Genomic DNA, 14,280 nt, shown 5'->3' on the forward strand with positions numbered 1-14,280 from the left:
ATATACTTGGCACCTTAATAGCTCGCTTCATAATATAATTTAATAATTAATTTTCTAGTCGTTATAAGACTCGCGTTAAAAACCAAAAAAAAAAAAAAAACAAAAATTAACTAGATAAATTCAAAAGTCGTGGTAGTTTGAAACGATGGGGGGAGACTTTCAAAGTTTTACCAGCAATTTATTGTAATTTGTCGAGAAATACAAATATACAATATACATTATTATTAATCATTGGCCTGCAAGTATCCCACGCCTTAGAAACAAATGTTATACACGTATAGAACGTGGAAGTTAAAGTTTTTAACTAAATCTCCAGTCGTTAAGTAGATTATATACAGATATAAAAGTATCGGATGTTACGCCCCTAGGATAGAAACTATTTTCCTGAAGAAAATCGTACTATTATTATTATTATATTAAATCTCCGTTAACCCGTCGGCGCCATCGACGAACATAATATATTTTATACGTAAGTGCCTACATAGATTATAGGGTCGTTTGTTTTCACGTGCGTATACATAAAAAATAAAATTGTATGAGAAATCGACGCAAACTTAAAAATCTCTGCAACACTATATTAGTTTGTGCATAGATTATGTCGCCGCCATTTGCAGACGATAAGAGTGGCGTGTAAAACGAATAATGCATTTACCTACAATAGCGTTTTCGGCTGGTATATAGTATAATATTATACCTATACATGAAATAGTAGGGGTAGGGACTGTATATAACAGAACCGATGAGGGAATTACTTTCGGTCTTGCGCAGGTACAGCGTATTTCGACGATGTATTTTCCGATATTTAAAAAAATTATATACCTCTTCCGAAGTGACGTGTCGTCGACGTCTTATCCGGTTTTTCGTGGCCCGCCGCATATTATACGACGAACGATTTATCTCGGGTCTATTTTAGAGACGTGTCTCTCTCCCCGTCCCTCGACCCATCTACGACTCCATCTACTAAAACAAATTAAAGGGCGTCTCCTTTTCGGGGCAAGATTAACGGCTCTCGATTTACGCGCGCTTGTTTTCCGAATATATATATATAGATAAAGTATATAGTATGTATATGTATACGACGAATGCGCAGTGGTGGCAGTGACGGCAATTCGTATCAAAAACCCATACTATATCTCTTTTTCCTCGGATTCTTGCCATCGCCGCCTCCGTGCCACCTCCATAAGGCCACCACGTCGTCCATCGGATAAAATTTCCGTGCGTGCGTGCGCTCTAATTTATCGTCGCTATAAGGTTCGTCTATATTTATAATAATAATATTATATTTGTAACGCGGTGCGGACGAACCACATCGTGATGCCGGAAACGGGTGTAACGTAGATTTTATGTACATTTATTTTTCGTTCCTAAACGATATACCTACTATAGCCGTAAGGCTGGGAAGTTGTGTAGGAGTTGCATATTATTCTATATGCTCTCAATTTATAGCAGACCAAGCTAGATACCTGAACTTTACAATGGTTAGTTTACAAATTGAAAATGTAAAATGCATATTTTGCATATTTCGTCAATTCTAAAGAAATACTGGATATTTCTTGATTTTAATACGCACAATATTATGCATACTTAATATTTTCTAAAAATAATTGATCCTTTTCTTTCTTAAGCCGTGTATTTTAATAATGATATTGAACATAAAATTATTAGATATTTAGTGTAGGTATTCATATTGTTATCCTCGCAGTCGACTATTAATTTAACGACAACTCTGCGATATGCATTTCATATCTATTGCGCTAATATTCTGATGTATCATCTTTTCGAATTATGTCTATTCATGTTAAAATAGCCAACAGTTTTCCGTTTTTGGAATTTGGAATTTCTATGAATATTAATTTCATTTTTTTGCTTATTTGAAATTTTTTCATACATATTTTACAATTGTTTCGTGCTTATTTTCCCATTTTTAGTTTCTATAACTTCCGAGCTCTATATATTTTGGTATAGGTATCTAGGTATAGATGTATATATTATATATAATATTATTATGGTAATTCTGCATATAGTATTATAGTAACAATATTATGCGTAGAATGTTATTCGTGTAGGTATGTATTCGTTTTGTTAATTACGCAGAATTATGAAATGCGTTATTTTTGTTGTTGTTGTTGTTGTTGTTGTTGTTGTTGTTATTATTATTGTTGCAATTTTTTATTTTTTCTGACAGGGCGTGGGTGGCACGTAGATAGTATCCCAGACAGCAATTTTTTGTTTAATAATATTATTATGACATTATAATAACGAATAATAGTATAACTTTATTTTAATACTATTATAACATTATCATTACAAAATTCTGTCTGGGATAATACGCGCATAGGTATACTGTATGATATGACGTGATGTATACGTATTTTTCATCTGGAAAATATAACACATTTCTTATATTTCGAATTTGCACCCGTAGTCGATACACGAGCTGTACGGCGCAGTCGGTGTGCGTGTGCGGCGTGGGTGTGTGTGTATATTCCGTATGTTATTATTATATAATAATATATTATAGTTTATATACGTACAAGTTTTATCAACACTTTCGTCAAGTGTATTGTGCGTGCGACGAGGTTTCGCGAAGAAATAATAATAATATTATTATTTTCCATTGACGTCGACGCCTCTACTACACACTCACGCCCAGTACTCACCTCTACGCGTATATATATATATATATATAGCCCGTTCAGAGTTTTGGCAGTCGTGAATCGCCGAACAATTTCCGCGGACGTGCCGTGAATAAAAAATGTATGTGCACTATATAATACGTCCGACGAAAATACACTCTCGAGTCTTGACCCCCGAACAATCGTTTATTTTTCGACACTCGTCCGATAACCACCGACTCACTCGAGGGACGCGACACCCGTCGATCGTGGGTATAGTTGTTGTTGATGTTGTTTTTGTAGTTGTAGTTGTTGCCTATACCTACTTGCCCATACGTGTGTATACGCGTAAATGTGTGTACCTACCACCTATGTTATGTATATTGTGTACTTCCGAAAAATATCCGCTGAACGGATGGATCATGAAGGTCGGTCGGTCTGTGTTTACTCGAGCCTCCGCGGGCGACAAACGACTCGTCGTCGGACGTGTGAAAAACGAATATAGTTTTCTTCTCGGAACAAATCTGAACACGGTGACCCCCTGCCGCTGTGTACGTTGAATGAACATTTTTACACGTTGCGATAAAATATATTATATTATATTATTATTAGGTATATGATTGTGCTCGCAGATACCATTAAACGCGTGTATATGTACAGGGTGACCTGCACTTACCAGCCATATTATATGCTCACCCCCTGTTTTCACCTCGCAGTTATTCAGAATCTGATTTTTAGAATTTTCTGATGCTTGAAGACTATATTTTCAAATTCATAAGATTTTTGTTCGGTACTAATATTATAAGGAGTGATGTCCTGTGGATATATGAAAATTTCTGTTTTACAATCGAGAACACCAAAATTCTACAAGGAGTCTTTTTTTAATTATTTAATGCTTTGTGTACCTATACTAACCACAATAAATCCATGATGGTGGGTTATAAAGATATGCCATGTGAGGGGGCTATGATTTGAACACTAATGAAACTTATTGTATATACAAAGTGCCTAAGTGGCCACCATCAACGAAAAACGTTTTCGGTAGTGTATATTTATTTTAACCGTGCGTTAATGCGATTATGTGCTTAATGCGAGACGTGTAAAACGTTGGTCTATTCTATTGGTATATTGTTATTAGACTTTATGTTATAGGGTTTGGGTTTACAGTCATGGTCAGTGCGTGATGGAACGCATATGAAAATACTTGTGTGTTGTTAACCAAAGGGTGAATGTTTACACGACGAGCTCGAGTGCACCTCTAAGTATTATTATTTTTTTTTTCAAGTCGTAACCCATCGTCTGAATATTTTGAATATTTTTCAAATTGTGGTTCATAATACTTTAGACTGCAGCTTGTACAAAATCATACGATACATACATTTCTTAGGTATAATGTACCTGTACAACTATTTATATTATATTATATATTATTAGGTATACAGTAGGTATTTGTCTGTACGCGTGTTATATGTAGGTATACTTTTAATGATGATTTTGGTACATTTATTATTGCAGTTCTAAGTTCATATCTGATACTAAGTTCGCTTAGGTACCTTATCTATAATATTGTAATAGTGTATTCAAATTTACAGTTTGTTAATTAAGTGGAAAGTCAGTAACCACAATGTTTAGTTCGTGATGTAGGTACCTACTTAGTACGAATATTCTAAAGCAATTTATGACTAATGGCTTCCATTTTACTAAGGCTTACAAAAAAATAAATAATTTTAATAACTTTTAAGTTTATAAGTGTTACTGATTTTCCAACTAATCAACACAATGTATATATATAGGTACATGTATTTGATTTACACTGGACTGCTGATAAACGATGAAATCATTCATCAGTTATAGGCATAGAGTAGCTGCAGTATGATGTTAATATATCGTTAAATAATTTTAGTAGGTACCTATACCTATATATACGTTTTTATAATAGGTATGCGTAGAATGTATACCACATAAGGATTATGTACCGGATTATTGTGGTTTTGTATATATTTAAATTGTCCATAGTTATATTATATTGTGTTGTGTGTATATGTTTAGTATCATGTATATATATATTATATTGCTATAATATGTCTATGATACTTTTAACACGTAGGTACACCGTTTCTATAGCTACATCGTATTATAATATATATTATACCCACTACGTTCGTTTTGTACTTTTACGTCGTACGCAAACGACCAGTGGTTCTTGTGACCGAATGATCTAATTATATAGGAATGGGCTGGAGCAGTAATCATGTGCAGGAGGTGATTTTGTCGGCAATTCGGTCAACAAACCCGACCTATATCGGGACGTGAATATCCGTCGCTTGCGCACACAGCACCGCCTAAAACGCGAACGACTCATAGTTGAAACCCAATGGGTATATTATTATTATTTGTTCGCTATGTTTACGCCTGCAGCATTTTTTACACGATAAACGCGATGTATGGGTATTACGTGGATTCGCACATTAACTTTGAAATGTCGTTGAGAGAGGATTGCAAAAACAAAAACAAACAAAAAATCTAGCGTACAGCGACAATAATCTCTAAATCGCCGTATTCTTTTGATGCGTCTTTTCTTGATGAATCAATTTATTTTACAAAATGTCATTAGGAAACGTCGTCGTCGTTATACTCGTAAACGGCAGATTAAGACAACAAATCTTATGTGACGTCTTCTTAATTTTAATCGTTAAATAAATTATATCAAAAAGAAAGACGGGCGCTACGCAGAACAGACTATATATAGCTGCTGACATTTGATTAAAATTGATGCCCGTCGAATATAGTAAGAATTACGCGAAGCTTAGGGTACGACAGCGCAGTGGTCGTCCGGTCGAGAATGTTTGCCCACCAATCACATTTTATTAAGTTCCTTTAACAAATGTCGTTATTTTAAACCGATTCTCCAACTACGGTCATGCCATTATTTACTCGGCCTCTGCCCCGTCACTTACAATAATAATACAATTAATATCTCTGTTCGAATAATATTTTTTAGGTTTGACGGTAAAGATTTTCAAAAATCATATAGTAATCTGTAAAAATATAATATAAATATGGCTTAGGTTGATACATATTTTATACGAGGGACTATTTTTTACTGCCGTAGAAAATACATATAAAATATGATTATATAACGAAATAAAAGGCTCTAGAGGTGTAATATATTCTCATTATCTGCAGCACCGCTCATAATAATAATTGTATGCCTCCGCTCATTATTAACTGCACTGCAGCTCGACCGTTTTTATTCACACGTCACACCTTTTGTGCAAGATTTCTCATGATGATATTGTATTTAAATTTGGTTTTTGTAAATTTGTGTAGATATACATACATATATATAGGTGCATATGTGTGAAAACCATAAAAATCTCATCACCATGGTCTGTGTGTTGGTAGAAAATTTAAAGTAAATATAAGAAAATAATAATTTTTATTTTGTAATAGGTACTATATACTGAGACTTGCATAATTTTATTTGTATTTACATAATCACTAGGTATATCATTCACAGAAAAGCGTATAAAAGCTGATTTGTGATTTACTTGTCGAATTTGTATTGTACGCATATCGACGTCGTATACATATGTAGAGTCATCTGGTACTCGAATAGGAAAAACCTCGTGCGTTGGTCCTTGCTGATAATTCCACATATAACTGTAGAACCGAAAATAAATTCGTTTATTTTCACTGTTCAACGCGCATTGTAGTCGGTGAATTCAATTTCGGGATTAATATTAAGGAAATTCAACTCTACACGTGGGTGTTCTGATATGAACCGTGTGTGTCCAACGTTGTTAGTATTTCGGTTTGCATCAGAAGTTTAAACTCTGTTGGAATTAACGTAAGGCCATTTTCGCAGGGAACAAAAGTAAATAAAAATACCTACTATTTGTTAAAGTCTACGTAGGTAAATATATATATACTTAATGTAAGTATATATAGGTACGTTTATACGAACTATAAAACTTTTCTTTTATTTCGTGCCTTAGATCCACCGATGTACACATATATTACCTATAATATATATATATATATATATTAAAAACAAATTAAAACAACAAATTCCAAACATTTTACGTAAGAAAAACATTTGCTTTTATCAGCACACGAATAATAATATTTACCATTAAATATTGAAATGTAAATATTTTTATAATTACTTATTGTCAGAAACCTCAAAAAGTGATATAATATCATAAATAATATACAGGACGAATCACTGAATATGTTTAATCCTCATTTTTAACTATTCTTATAATGACTGTATTTTCCAATACTTTAATTTTTTATGCAATTTAAGATGTGTCCTGTGATCTAAATCTTTTTTTTCAAATTATTCTTTGTTTCTTTTAATCTACATACTTGTTAGTTATAATTCAAAATTCAAAAACTAATCACTCGAATTTTGATTTAGGTACGCATCTATATTGAGAAAAAAGTAATCTTTTCGTCAATTTATAGGACTGCCTCCTTAAATTACAATAGAAAAATTAAAAAAAAATTCCAAAAACCATAATTTTAATAAAATAATTACTAAAGAGAAAATAGAGCTGATCACTATCAATGTTGGTGAATCGTCTTGTATATGTATAGGTACTCTATGAAAATGAAAACTTCCCTCGCGTTCTGTTACTTCTGAAACTTTGGAGTTATTAATGAATCTTTCATAAATATATATATGTATAAAATTGTATCCTCACCTCGAAATATCCATCAACTAAATACGTACTATATATAGGTACGTGCATGTACATCGCAAACTTGCTAAAGTTTGACAACTCATAGGTGTATACCAAAAGATATATGACGGTATGTACAATATAATATAATATATTCGGATAACATGTCAACCTGCCATATTATAACCATCATGTTTGTATATATATCCGTAGACTATATTTATGAAATATTTGGCTTCAGTATATGATAATAATATGATACTGTGCAGTGAAATAAGGCCAGTGAAGTCTATCACTCGTACAAAATCACTTTAAATTAATATTCTTAATGTATTGAAACGTGTATCACAATCTTCAATAACTTTGCACGATGACGTAACTACAACACACATATATTTTACACACACATACACAGGTAATGCATTTATACATCAACAATGTTTAATTGAAGCGAAATTAAATACCTATACACATAGTTTTCGTTCAATCTTGACGTTTAAATAACCGAACATGTTACTGTTGTTTTACACATAATATACCGCGCATTCATTTAACGTAAATCACTCGTATTATTTCAAAAACTAGTAACGATTTTGAAAACATTTTATTTACATTAATATTTTATACAAAAAATAATTGTTTCTAAAAAAAATATATATTTTACTATTTTTTTATCGTAATCATTTTTAATTCGCTTGATGACAATAACATGCAATTTTAATTCCTATTATTCCAATAAGCAGATTTTCTTTTTTGGAATGCTCGGATATATAAAAAATCTTGTAAAAATTGAATATTTTGGACCAGTATAATAATTCATGATTTATAATAGTATTTAAGGAAAACAAACACAATAATAGTATACGTATAGGTACAATATACATAATTTTATATTGTGTATATATCTATATAATATAATATTTTATATCCGAAGAAGGTATGTCGCGCGATAAAATTACAATTGCGCACGTTCGATACCGCGATAGGTACGAACCTATATTTAAAATAGGTACTTTTTAAAACCTTTTCGTTTGTCAAACACGCGTGGCGTGCACTCTAGTGTTACAGTATACATACATATATAAATAATATATATATATATATAAACTGGTACGATCAAATTCGCATCGCTTTTCGTTTTGTGTTTTTTCATCACCATTACAATATTGTTGTTTATGCGCGCGGAAGAAAAGAAAATGCGCTTACTGCAGACGCAACAACGAAGAAATTCTGGGGGTATCATGGACATTGAATAATTTATGATCGATTCATGCAAAGCGCGCGCGGCGTAACTATAAGGTCTTCCGTTCGTTAAATTCGCCAATACGAATAAAAGGTTAAGGGTTATACACACGCATATCATAATGTATGTGTATACACATGGGTACATATTATCCTCTAAACGCAGTGTAACATAAATTATCGACGACGACGTTGGAAAAAGCACAAATTTCTTCTCTGGGGTCAGAACGATAAACGAATTCACGATGCCGGCGCGCTAAGGCCATCTTTTTAGTGGCTCCGATAAAAAAAAATATAGCATAGGTACCTACCCATAAACTCGTATGTATATAGAACGTAGACATCATGTGCATATACATATATTATATTATATATCATGCGATATACTCTCCGCCGTTTGTCCTGAAAAAAGTTTTTTGTGTTGTAACGAATATCGCGTTATTCGTGTTTACACGGATATTATACATTATTTTAGTAAAATATATATATAATCACGTCGTAAACGAACTAAAATCATAATAATTATGCCAAATCGTTCGTGATTAATCGGTATCGTAGCTCGGTATTATTCGCTCGTTTCTGCCGATGTCGGTGCATTATTTGCTATAGCCGGTGCCACGGCACAACTATGTATATATATATATATAATTATACGTATATACGGTCGTGTATTATAACTATATTACTGTATACAGTGGGGTGGAATGGAAAAAAACAAAATAAATAATAGTGTAATGGCGTACGCATCCAACCGTTATTAATTTATTATATCGTCGCGCTCATTAGTCGCACGAAAATATTTCCTCCCCGCAAAGCCCTATATTAAATAGTAGTGTACACAAAACTATTTACAACAGTATAAACGCGATGACTCTATTATTGACTATTTTACTGCCTACACGTTTAGTTAACGTTAACGTAAACAGTGAAGTATTATTGTTTTTAGTTTTTCAATCAAATCACTTGTTATTTTCAGCATATGTTTAACATTAGATGATTATATTATGATTTGGAATAGTACTACCTATGCAATTATATCTGCAATACTGTTTTTTTTATCCTTTTCTATACCTCCGTTTTCGTGAATGGGGGAATTGGAGGATTTATATTTTCGAGTCCTTATGAATATTTTTTTGGAATGTTTGAACGAATATAGTATGTTATATACCGCAATGGTGTATCGTGTATGCTCATTTATAGTTTAAATGAGCTTAAAAGTGATACCTAAAAAACATCAAGCGACGTATCTATCACACACATTTTGTAACTAAACAATTTAAATGTGTATCAAGTGTAACTGGTGTAGGTACTCTATTGTATGACAACATTGTCGGTATATGAAATCAAAAAAATGATTGACCTACTAAAAGTCTATCTACTTGTACTAAATCAATACAGGTACAGTTGATATCATAAAAATGTATTTATTTTTATTTTTAAATTTACCTTATAGTATTTTATATGCCGTTCAAAAAATAAAAATAAATCAGTTATTTAAGAGAAAAAACAATTGCTTTCAAAAATCATCATATATTTGGAAAGTCTATACATTATTTACAATCTTTCTTTAACTGTTTCTAACGTTTTGGTCTTTTATGACAAAAGTTAGGATAGGTATATCATCGTTTTTCTATTTCCCCGGGAGAACGGACCAGAAAATAAACTGTCTGTATAACTTGTAATCTGCGATATAAACTAAACAAAAACTACAATATTTAGAAAATCCGCGCCGATTTATGCTATATATACCTATTATAGATGTACGTGTAGTTGAGTCAATTTTAAGTTTAGGGTTTTAAGACTTAACTCTCGACTTTTATATGTGTATGTGTGTACCTTCTACGAAGACGATGGGAGCTTAAAAACCGGAAATTCGGTGGTCCTTTTTAATACTGTGTGTCTTTGCGCGAGCTTTTAAAGTTTTCATTATTTATCGTGTCGTTTATTAAAAAAAAAACAAAACAAAACTGAATACAAAAGAGTGTTTGCGTATTTCACGACCGCAATATACAGCGTGCGAAAAACTCGAGGAATATACTTTATAATTACTACATAAATCAACTGTATAATATTATTACAAGTATGACGTATGCGCTTGTACGTGTTTAATATACCTACTATATCGTATATTATGTAGTATGCGCACCGCCAAGTGCTTAAAATGCGTTTCATAATAATTGAACTATCTTTCGAGCGTGTTATGCATAGGTGGGCACGTGATTGACTGCCGAGTACCGGTTCGAAACGTTTTCCGAAGATTGTTGTTTTTTTTTTTTTTTTTTATTTGGATTTATATAATAATATGAATTGTATAACCGTGCCCCCCTAGTGACCGATGCCGGGGATGCGCACTGCCAAAATCGCGTTCTACGTTTTATATATGTTTCTTATTTCAATATTTTATGTACCTATTGATTATAAACTATTGGCTTATTTCTATTACTATATGTTTATAGCGTACGTATATATTATACTATTAGCACACTGCACTAGCGCGGAGAAAAACAAGAAATTAATCAAAAATCTATAACATTATATATTATATATATTGTGTTTGTGTGTTGTTGATCGCAGTAGTGGTGTGGTGAACACATGTATATATGCTGTTTTGCCGTATATTATATAATATCGTGGATATATATATTATATTGTGAAACCCAAAACACTCGATAATGGGTTGTTACTTTTAACTTTTGGGTCTAATTTCTACTGTTTGCAGGCCACTGTCATTAAGAGGGTCCTGTAATAAGAACTGTTTGACCTACATTTTAACTCTTCTTGCAATGCCCCCCATTTCGAAACTATCCACTTATTAATGTTTCTTAATAATATATTATATATATATATGTATATGTATTTTTAGACGGAATTCGAATGGTATTGTTAAAGCGTGCAGTGATCACAATAATGGTATAATATTATACTAGTATACTTTCTGTAAAAAGTTCATTTTTCTCGTTTAATTGTTGTTGGATATAAATATTGTCTCATTTCTTATGCGTATACGATATGTATTAAAAAAATTCAAATGAAACTTTCAAACATCATACATTTTCAATTATTATAAGTATATTTTATGAGAACCACAGCTCTCTCTATGACAATTCTACATTGGTATAATATGAATTGCCACTCGTTTCATGACGACTTAAATATCGTAAAACGTATTTTACTATAAGTAGGTAGGTACGCGTCATGACAATCTAATTTGACAAATGTGTACTATATTATAATATGAATAACATGACGTTACTCAAAGGTAGGTACATTTTTTTTCCCAATCGTTTTGATATGTGTACAAAAAACCCGTATACTTTGATGAACATTTAACACGTTATCAAAAGAAAACAAAACGATCCCCATATACATATCATCCCCCATTATCCCCTCCAACAGCCGCCACTCTATCTGCGAGTCCGAGAATTTTTGTGTGTGCAGCGGCCATTTTAATGCTTACCAACCCTGTAATGGCGTCGTTAGTGTCTGAACTTTCACAAACGACGTACCAGCAATTATGCAAATGGGAATGCTGGTACTTAGCGAAGTTTAGGTTGATGTATTATCTCGGATGACAGGAAAAGGAAATACCATCATCCTCATATATAGTGATAATATTTTTATTAATATTATTTTTAAGTATGCTGCAGCGTAAAAGTACATACACGGAGGCACTGCCGCAACGTATTCATTACCGTTTCCACAGAAATAACGTGCAAATATAAATATTTTTATTAATAATGAGTAAAATGTATGTAGACGTGATGTTTGTCTTTAAATTTGTTTTTCTGTACACAGAAATCCAAAATATATATGTAAAATATTTATAATATACAAGAGTGCAGTATATTTTAATAATTTATTTATTGATTTAATGGTGTAAAAATTAAACTATAAGATGTTATCTTTCTGTGGCGCTAAATTTACCTAATGACAAATTGTGAGGAGTAAACCTATAATGTGTACCTATAATCAATTAAATCATTTTTGGCAAAACTTTTTTATTTTAATTAATAGTTTGGTTAATTATCACATTTTTCATTTTCCCAACTTACATCCTTAATGGTTTTCGGAATATTTACGATACATATATAATAAAATATATATAACCTTGTGCGAGTCCTTTTAAATTCCCTGATAATTTTAGAATTTTTCTTAAAGTTTATTCGTCTGAAAATGGCGTGATCGTTTAATTTTCTCCCGTTTAATATAATATAATCTTCTCTTCTCTTCTCTGCCGGAAGATTAATGTTTTTTCTTTTAATTATTTCTCGCTAGGCGTCTTTGTAATAGCGGAGTATAGCGCCGCTTGTACCTATATATACCTATATATACATTGTTCGATAAAATTAATGTAACCGAATTTCATAAACAGCGGCGAATTGGATTTATGATGGGTCGTTCCGAATATAAACACCTGAACCTGATCACTAATCATAAAAAATAAAATAATAGTAACCATAAAAACAGCAACTTTCTCGCCGCGGGTATGATTTAAGTACCGGAAAAGTTTTTTTTTCCAACGAAAAGCGCTTTATTTGGCCGTATTAACAATACTGTCAACGCCGCCTATACATAGGACACGGTTTTACAATATACATTATAATATTACGTAGGTTTATGAGTTATACACAGGACGTAGAGTGAGTCAACGGTTTCAGGAATCGTGTCTCATAATATAGAGGATATATATATATATATATAGGTAGGTAGGATAAGGAATACCTTTTATTTTTATATATGATCGGTTCGAAAACGGCTCGGCTAAGTTTCAGAGCAATATAATAGTACGTAGATAATATCGTCCTACATCCACGACACGTCATGCAGAAGACACCTTTATCTGGCACGGAGTTAAGGATTTTGGTGCCTCGATCTTCTTCTCCTGATAGTGCATAATATGCGCGCAGTTCGGCATTTGTTGTTGGCCCGCACGCTATTCCGAAAAGACATATATTATTATAGTTTGACGTTTTTCTCGTACAATAAACAAATAATGATAATATTATATAACAATATTTATGATGCAAGAACACACCACTGCGCATAGTCGTCCGCGCGAGACTATTATTGCAGAGCGATTTTTTTCACGCCAAACACATTTTTACGATCATTTTTCATGTTTTTGACAAAAAGGAAATATTTTCATATCTATATATATAATATTGAACGGTTCTGGTTTATTACAAATTATTTCACTACATATTGTTTATAACATTTTATTTTTATCATGTCTGTTTACTGTATACTACGTGAAACATAATTTGTATTTAATTAATATTAGTATATCGAATGTCAGGAAGTTTAGTCATTTTTAGTAGGCGTACCTTCTCTATACTTGTCTTGCAATTGTCACGTCAACTAAATATTTAAAACCGTATACCTTTATCAATCACAATAAACTATACCTATTGGTTCAATGTTCGACATTTATGAGTTGAAATTTCCTGGAAAAAATGTTTCAAACACATTATTCTTTCACAAATTGACCGAAAAATGTGAGCTAACAAAAATGACCCAGTATTTATGTATATAATTATATATGCGTTGTTGTTTCATTCGCATATTTTATGAAACTTACCATATCGTTGAGCACAATAACTCATGTTAATTAATTTGCCGTTTTTTTTTTTTCGTTTCAGTTAACCGAGTCTGACATTAATTTATTATGATTTCTATTGCGAATAAATTATTGAATGAATGCGTATATAACCATAATAAAACGATAATTTACGATT

General features: G+C 32.1%; 1 protein-coding gene and 1 long non-coding RNA gene across 4 annotated transcripts in view; one reads left to right on the forward strand and one right to left on the reverse strand.

The window, feature by feature from the left end:
• Positions 1 to 6,802, reverse strand: part of LOC115033694 — a 28,783-nt gene extending 21,981 nt beyond the window's left edge. Inside the window, exon 1 of the long non-coding RNA XR_003838998.1 lies at positions 2,938 to 6,802. This is a non-coding gene — a long non-coding RNA (uncharacterized LOC115033694). The remainder of the gene's footprint in view (positions 1 to 2,937) is intronic.
• Positions 1 to 14,280, forward strand: part of LOC100165826 (cytoplasmic polyadenylation element-binding protein 2) — a 212,931-nt gene that overhangs the window by 181,160 nt on the left and 17,491 nt on the right. The window lies entirely within an intron of this gene.

Source organism: Acyrthosiphon pisum, chromosome A1 (genome assembly GCF_005508785.2).
Source record: "Acyrthosiphon pisum isolate AL4f chromosome A1, pea_aphid_22Mar2018_4r6ur, whole genome shotgun sequence".
Lineage (NCBI taxonomy): Eukaryota > Metazoa > Arthropoda > Insecta > Hemiptera > Aphididae > Acyrthosiphon > Acyrthosiphon pisum.